The 8,859-nt window shown below is 34.6% G+C and overlaps 1 pseudogene; it reads right to left on the bottom strand.

Moving 5' to 3' along the window:
* Positions 1 to 437: 437 nt before the first annotated feature.
* LOC103152101 (heat shock 70 kDa protein 12A-like) lies at positions 438 to 3,877 on the bottom strand (annotated as a pseudogene).
* Between the last annotated feature and the right edge of the window lie 4,982 nt (positions 3,878 to 8,859).

Genomic DNA, 8,859 nt, shown 5'->3' with positions numbered 1-8,859 from the left:
ACATCCTCATCAATTTCAACCAGTTTACCAAAAAGATTGACAAAAAACGACACCGTCTTTGTGTATGTCTTGACTGCACTGTGATTCAGCTTCTTAAACCGCTATAGTCACTTTTTCTTAATGCCACTGTGCCTTGGTTTCTTCCAAACTCTACAGCTCCTTTCAAAATGGCTTCTTGGGGCCACAAAACTTTGCAGTTGTCAATAAACTCATCAGGGATGTATTTCCGTAGAATCTGGCTTCCAGCAAAACTTCCCACTAACAGAATGTATTTAATGCTGCGGGTTTTGTACAAGATTCCTCCGAGACTCTTAGTGATGCTCCACAGACTCTCGTCAAAAAAAAAGATCTCAGTTTTTGCTTTGATATTTTGATTGATCCTTCGTCAAAAGATGCTCCTTGACCTTGTTTAAAGTATTCTATGTCCTGTTTTTTCAGAGCCATCATTCATAGATTCAGTGGACACATTATTTCCATATCTTCATCTTTTCTTTTCAAAAGTGTGAAGTCATACATAATTCTTTGAACCTCACTGGGATAGTTTCCTTCATACTCATCTCAGACTCCAGCAGGGAATATCTCTGAGGAACTCTTTAAATTTTATATCCATAGTTTGTCCTCCCTGATTGTTCCCAGAGGTTTTGTGCAGCTCATTCAAACATCCTCCATTAAAGACTTCATGAACATTGATGTCAATGGTTCCTCCTGAAACACACAGAGGAGGTTGTGAAAAACTGCTCGAGTGTAAATAATTTATGTTCAAATTCTCTTTCTTCACCTACTGTAAAAACATATATATTAAAATGTATGAGACACTGATTCTTTTTCAGTTTTTTTTTTTTTTTTTTTTTGCCTTTTAGTCATTATAGATGCATAGCAAAATTGTGAGTTTTAGTTCAAGTCGTATTCTGGCATGTAGCTTTGGAAATCCATCCATCCAATTTCTTACACCCTTACACACATGTTTGGAAAAAACTAGCAACCATTATTTATTTAGATTTATTGATTAATTCCATGTCAATAAATAGGTATGGTTCTTTTGAACATCTAATTATACATTTTTCTTATCCAAATTGCAAAGCACTAAAATCACTTTTCTTTTATGGTTCTAGTGGCCTTCCTTTATTTAGTTGACAGGACAGTGGGTTGTAAGAGAAGACATTCAGTAAAAGTCAACAGGCCAGGACTCAAACCTGTGACAGCTGCGTTGAGGTCCGAGGCTTCGATTTATACAACTTTTGTTTGTTTTGCGTCGACTTGTCCACCATGCTCTTAATGCCAATTTTTAGATCAGATTTAAGATTTATTATCTGAGATGGTGTATGCAAGCTGCTCAGATCACAAAACTAAGATACATGAATGTCCAAGGCTTCCATTTTTGCTACAACTTAACTTAGGTGTGCTCTGACAGAAAAGTGTCTGTCCTAGAACAATTCTGAAAAGATTTCAAGAAAACCAACAGATGGGACTAACATGATCAAATATGTGGAGTGTAGAGCAAAATTTGTAACCTTGAGGGAGAGTTAAAAAAATCAACCATTGATTTTCCTGGGAAAAAAAGTCTTTCACACTTGGGGCTAGAATTCTTCCATTCTAGCCCCAAGTTTGAGAGGAACTTTGGGGCAAATTCAGGAAAAATCTTAAAAGTTATCAACATACTGTCTTTATTTCTGAAAACGTAGTTAATGGTGAATATTAATGCTGAAACTATGATGACTATGATTTATTTTATCTCCATTTGTTCCTATTGGGTTTCTGAGCACTTCTGTTGGCTAGTTATGCTGACATGATAACTCAGTGCAGCATTCAAGTTACATATGCATTGTTTCTCCAGCTGTGTTCTAAAAATCTTTAGTTTATGGCGTGTAAAAGTGGAAGTAATGGCTCTAGTGGCCTTCCTTTATTCAGTTAACAGGACTGTGGTGGCGCAGGGGTTAAGCACAACCCACATAAGAAGGCCTTAGTCCTCGACGTGGCTGTCACAGGCTCATTTCCCGGCCTGGTGATCTTTGCTGCATGTCTTCCCCATCTCTCATCATCCACTTTCCTGTCAGTTAACTATCAAATAAAGGTCACTAGAGCCAATAAAACCTTTAAAAAAGTGCAAGTACTAAATGTGTTCAAGGTTTATGCTGAAGCATTATTTTTTTATGGCATTGTGTCCTCCAAACAGGGTAAGATGAAAGTATCACACAGAAAGGAAAAGGTAGATACAACTTCTAAAAGTAAATTCAGAAGTCTGTTAATTATTTTTTTAATGTACTCATACACCAACTATTAATTAAATTCCCATAATTCATGAGAGATTGCTATTGGACCAAGCCAACTAGAAGTTGAAGATGAGCAGAATATTTTGGTTTCATGGTCAAAACAAATGCTAACTATTTTGATGGAAGCAAAATGTTTCCCAAAAAGTGTGACCCAAAGAACTACCAAAAGAAGTTACGTTTATTTTAACTACTGAAAATGTTGTCACTTTTTTCCAGAACAGATGCTTGCAAATATAAATTATTGCAAATAATTACACTATCACTTCAATTCTAATAAAATTCTAATAAAATTCTCATATTTGTTTAAAACGGCCACCATTGAAAATGTTATACACCCACAATCAAAAACAATGTACTGAGTTCCTGGAGACTGGTCCAGATTGTTTTCAACCTAATTCTGTGCTTTGAAACCTTCAGATGGTAGTTTCTTAGAGTAAACTGAAGCTGCTTCTGGTTCCTGAGCAAACACCAGATTATTTTCAGTTCCCTCTGTCACAATTCCTGCCTGCAAGCAATTAAAAAAAATAAGTATGTTTTGCAACAACAAAGACACGTTATGACTGTGGAATCTAACAGTCTGTGGGTTTTACCTAGATTGCAGCTTCTCTCATGAACTGTTTGGCTGAATGACCTCCCTGAAGTCAGAGGTTGTGAACTCCCTTTCTTTGTTGTTTAGATTGTCTGCAGAGCATCTTCTTTCAGGAATCTTAAAGCTTCTGTAAAAATGACCAGTCTTCATTTCCCTTCCATTGGCTGCTTTTATTGTCAGATCTGTGGTGACTTTCTGGAAATCTTTGACAATTGCATTCACTTTAATTCATATCAAAGTTTCAACTTAAGTAAATTCTTCCAATTTATCTGCAGTCAAAAACGCTCCTTGTTTGTTTCCATCTTTTCATGAGCTATAAGTTCAAATGTCCATTCATTTCTTCACAAACTGTGAGTAACAGGGCCAAATACAGGCAAACTCAGGATTGTAAAAAGGTTTAATGGTGGAACCAAAGTGAGATTACCCAACATCTCAGAAACAAGCGGATAAAGCAGATAAGATATCAACAGGCAAATTAATCATTGCTTAACTTCAGAGCCTGCACACTATGTCTAAATTGGGGAGCTACGCTGATTAGCAACGATAATGGAAATTTAAATTGAAAAAAACTACATCAGAAAACTGTAATATTACCAAAACCCAAAACAAATATGAATAAATGTAATAACCCATAGACTGTCAAAATTGTGTTGTAGTTTATCTTAGTTTAGAACTTTCAAATATATATTTTCTGAAATATTTTTATTCACTTTGCCATAGAGCGACATCTTAAAACAATCAAAAAAGAACTTTGCTCTGGAATCTCTGCCTGAGTTCTTTAAATAAGTCTGTCTGGCTTCATATCCAAAGCTGACAAACTGTTGATGTTCATCAAACAAGATGCAGGTTGGAGTCTTTGGGGGTTTCTAGTCCAACTTGTTCACCCCAAAACTTCACATGGGGGTCTACTTCTTCTTCTATGAATGTCAATCTGAAGGCATATCCACTGTATGTTGTTCCAAAGTCTATACTTAAAATGTAAGATTCCCCCATTGCTGGAACAGGTTCTGCAGGTTGTGTTGAGGAAAAAAATCAGGAACTCAGAGGCAGGTGTTTCAGATAGATAGTATTTATATATTCTCTTACTGGACAGGACTGACTGTAAGTCCAACCCTTCCTTGAAGCGACATCTTGTTTATCAGCTTTTATTATGAATGTCATCTGGCTGACTCATTCAGTTTGAACAAAACAGCTTTCTCTTATCTCAGCTCCAGGTAAATGATTCATTTTAAACACAATTATAGAATGAAATGTTTCCATAAACTAGCTTTACAATTGATTACAAATATATGTTGCTGTTAGTCTATAGATCTTTTTAATTATCAGCCGAATAAATAATTAGGAGAACTGAAGTATGGAAAAATTATGAAGTGTTCATAGTTTAGCAAAAAGCCTGATATGAGCAAACGGCTGAGGTTACAACTGAATCCTGAAATATGGCTTTGGTATTGGTTAGCAGTTGGTGACTTTTTACAGCCAGTCTTTACATTATAGAAATTTGATTTAAATATTAAATTAATACAGGTGGATAACTGCCAAAGCATATTCCTGTGAAAATGCACATTTTGCTCTGGATTAAGAAAACTAAGGATTAAGAAAATTATCTATGTACTCAATCCAACATATCAGCACTTATTGTATGACTACTCATTTAGTAAGAGAATATGTGATTCCATGGATGGTATCACAACTAAATTAAACACAGACATCTAGAAGTACAGATCACCGCAACTCTTTTGAGCATGTATGTCAGACTTTTATCAAATGCGGCGCATGTGTCCACCGAACTGCGCAGGTCACTGTGCACCTGAAATGATAGAATATGCTTAATATACACTAATATTACATCCCTATTACAGCTTCAATCCCACATGTATCTACCAACATCTATTTAGCAAGGTTTAATTAAAACAAAAGAGTGTAATTAAACTATTTTAAAGTACAGGGACAAAATAGCCCACATAGCAACGTATTTTGTCCTGATTAACGGCCAAACAATGACTTGTTTATAGTGGTGATAGTTTGATCAGACAGCAAACTAAAGTCATTTATAAATATGTTTGCAAGCTCCCTGTCACGTAAACTAAAAACATGAGGTAAAACAGCAGCTTAATGAAAGTCAGGTGTAAAATAAATTAAATAAAGCTAACGTTCGATGAAATAAAACACGATACGAAACTTCCACAGGTAGGATGTATTTATAACATCACATATGTGAAGTAGCATCGATGTGCGCATGCGCATTACGGCCAGGTAGGGCGGATTTATGGGTCACAGATAAACAGAACACTTGAGAGTTTACTGATCCTGTTCAACTTTCGCTTCTCCCTGGTTGTGACGCAGATAAGTTTTTACCAAGTGAGCTTCATTTGAAGGTAAAGTATTCGGGTTTTTCTCGTTTGCCTATTAAATCAGTATTTGGCACCCTATTTCAGCAGATATATTTTGACCCAGTTTTTATTTTTTGGAAAACTAAACGGTACCAGTTCAGGTCGGAACATAAGAACGAACGCAAAAGGCAGCATCAGGGCCGATCTGAAAAAACAAAAGCAGCTGATTTATTTTCTGAATCTCATATTAAAAATATGACTGCAGATCATTTTAACGATCTCTGAAAATAAAATCAGTGAATTCATTGGCCCACTTATATATAAACAGTAGTTTTGTTAAAGTTTTCACTTCAGAGCTTTTTTTCAAAGTACTACTTGAACTATGTAGAACCAATTACGACACGGCATACTTTACAAATGTTATACAACACGGATAGTGCAATCAATCGTCCAGATTTAATCAGAAAGCCTTTAACCTTGGAAGCTAGCTTCTACCCGCAGTTTTTTACCTCACATTATATCTTCTATGGAATAACTGTGATGTTTAGATTAAAAAGTAATTTCTTCAATAATTGGGTTGAAAGAGAAGTAACCACGTCATTTATCCTTTCTAGAGTACTGGCAGTATGTTAAATTATGAGGTTTTTTTAGTTTTCCTGTTTGTTCCAAATAATTTACCAATATCATTCAGGCTATTCACAGAGTTAATTCAACTTGTAAAAAAAAAAAAAAACTACCCATGCTCACACTGCAGGGAATAAAACAAACAAAAACATAACAAGCACCAGTTCTTTGAGAGAAATGCAAGTGTTGTATCCAGAGTTACTGGTGGAAGGCCTGGTTGTTAGAGGTTCTACTTTTTACGTATTGTACAAAAAAACAAAACAAAATAGAAATTATTTCACACTTATTATTTAGTTGTGACATATCCAGAAAGTATGGAGTGACTGGGTCTGTTTTTCTGTGCCACTAAAATTATTTTACTCATTAAACTCAATCATATTCATTAAATAAAATTGTGAACTGGAACACATGTTCAACTTCAAGTTTTACATTTTTATTCACAATTTGCAGACTCCAAATGTAATATAATGTTGAATTAGAGGAATAAAATGTTAAACTTCTTTGCTCGTTATTTTTCCTCTAGTCTCCCAAATCCAGGGTTCCGCATGTACACAGTGGACAAACACTCAGAAAACAACCAGTCACCATTCAGCTTCAGACATATCTAGAGTTTTACTCAGACAATTAAATGCATAGAAAAACAGATCAGCATCACACCCAAACCATCAAGAAGTCCAAACCATAAAACAGACATTAATTACCTGAGAAAAGTAGAAAAATGAACAAAATACAAAAATGAGAGAAAAACAAAGGTGCCTTTGGGAACTGCTCGTGCGGCCGCGAAACGAAGCAACTTGGCTTGCTGCTATGAAGTGGAGACTTTTGTTTAGTGGTGTATTCCTAATTTTAGCATATGCATTGAAGGTGTGTCCTCTCTTTCTAAACCTCTAAGTAGTTTCAAATTACTTGGATAGGATGGGAGACCTATTCAAAACCAAAGAGAAAGAGAGAGCAAAGCTCACTCTCAAAACAGGATGTTGTCATGCCAGTTATATCTGGAGTCTTCTCCCAGTTCCTCTTTTTCTATACATTTGAACAAAGACCCTAGTTGCCAGAAAAATATTTATTTTTCACCTAGACCTTGCTCGTTTTCCTGCCTGAGCGATTCCATAATATCCCAAATACTAGTTTTGTTTTCTCAAGATTTTAGTGTTTTTCTTACCTCATAGAAAACACCAAAGAATTTGACCTAGTAGTAAACATACAGAGTTATCTCTCCCATCCTGTTTTTCCCCATTACTTTTGTTTTTGTGAACTGCCTAGCACAGCAGTTCTTCTGATGGGAGAAAACATAATCTACTGAAGGCCCTTTTCAAAACCCTGTTAGTGATTTTATGTCAGTTAAGAAAATCAGTCGTTATTTAAATTGAATCATTATCCAAATCTACCTAAATTAAAATTTACTCAAAAATATTCATGCTCTATCTAATATTTCACATGCACCAAGGTCAAATGTTGCTAAAATTAATATAATCAAACTTATGTCCCCAACTATATATAGTTAAATTTAAAAACTAGCATATTTTTAATTTATTTTCCTAATTTATTTTTCTAATTTTAAATTTATTTTCCTCATTTATTTTTCTAACAATAACTAATTTTCTATCAAAACTTAACTTTCTAAATGAATCCCACAAACAGATGACATGTTTTTACTTCGTACAAATTTTTTCCTATCTGCATTTACTTGGTACTATTTTCATTAGTGTTCTAAGACAATTTATCTCCCTTTTATCTTGTTAAAATTATCTTTGATTACCTCATAAAGTTTAACCTTTAAATATATATTTGTGTTTTGTTTTTGATGTACTGTTCTTTAATGTACACTTGGTTTTTTGTAAATATTTGTTCTGTAGAAATTGCATAAAAACTCCACTATTTATCAAATTTATCAAACTATTTATCAAACTCCACTATTTATCAAATTGCATAAAAACTCCAGTATTTATTCACAAATACTTTAAATATAAATTAATTTTAAGTCAAATCCAGTTTATCTGTATAAGGAAGCAACAAGGCAGTTCAAAGTTCTTCACATAATAAAAATATAATTTAGTCATCAGTTATGAAACAAGCAATAATTATTACATTTAGTCAAATGCCATCAGAATCATCAAGTAGTTTGGTAAATTGTAATTCTGTGAATATATATATTTATGTCTTCAGAGACCATTATGGATTTCATTTGAATCAATGTTAAACAATCTTAAAAATGCTTTAGAAACATTTTTAAACAGGTTAAGGTTAAATCCGTTTATTGAACAAAATTTATGATAAATGCTTTTTAAATTTTGTGTTTTTTAATTTCTGAGGTTGATCTTAAGTTTAGCTGAAATGCTCTTTCTAGCAGTTTGGTTTTTTTTTTGCCTCTGACAATATTTAACTAATATGAAGCAGAGAAGAACCAATCAGAGCATCAGCTGATATTAACACAGTGCCAATGCTCATATTGATTATAATAAACATTTAAATGATAATGAATGTTTCTTCCTCAGATGAAGATAGTACCTGTGTGCCAGCTGTTGTGAACTGAGCAGCATGGAGTGGGGGTCGAGGAAAAAGCCTGCAGTCCATTTAACTAATATGAACTACAGCAACCAGAGGTCAGATCAACATCTCTAACTGTCCAGGATGTTAGTGTTGTCAGAGCTCAACACTAAAATCACTAAACTATCTTTATTCATAGGGAACAACCAGAACCTAAATCGACACCAAAACCAAAATATGATTCAGAATCTGGTTACAGCACTGCAACAGCCTGGAGCGACAGGATGAACGATTTTATTGATGAATCTATAGCAGACCAACCTTCTGCTGCCAGGAGGTGGGTTGGATTTAAATGTAGTGACTGAGTCAGTTGGAAATGTTTTTATTTAGTATGTGTTGAGTGGAATTTCAAATATAACTTTAAGGTTTGATTAGACTAGCGGTTCTCAACGTGGGCGGTACTGCCCCCCAGGGGGACGTTCAGAGGACGCTCGCGGAAATTTTTACAAAAGGGGGGCACTGGGATTCCTTTGGGGGGCGTTTGGTCAAAGGTAAACTT

Source organism: Poecilia formosa, unplaced genomic scaffold, assembly GCF_000485575.1.
Source record: "Poecilia formosa unplaced genomic scaffold, Poecilia_formosa-5.1.2 Scaffold300, whole genome shotgun sequence".
Lineage (NCBI taxonomy): Eukaryota > Metazoa > Chordata > Actinopteri > Cyprinodontiformes > Poeciliidae > Poecilia > Poecilia formosa.
The sequence above is the reverse complement of the archived record's forward strand: the minus strand, read 5'-3'. Positions and strand labels throughout refer to the sequence as shown.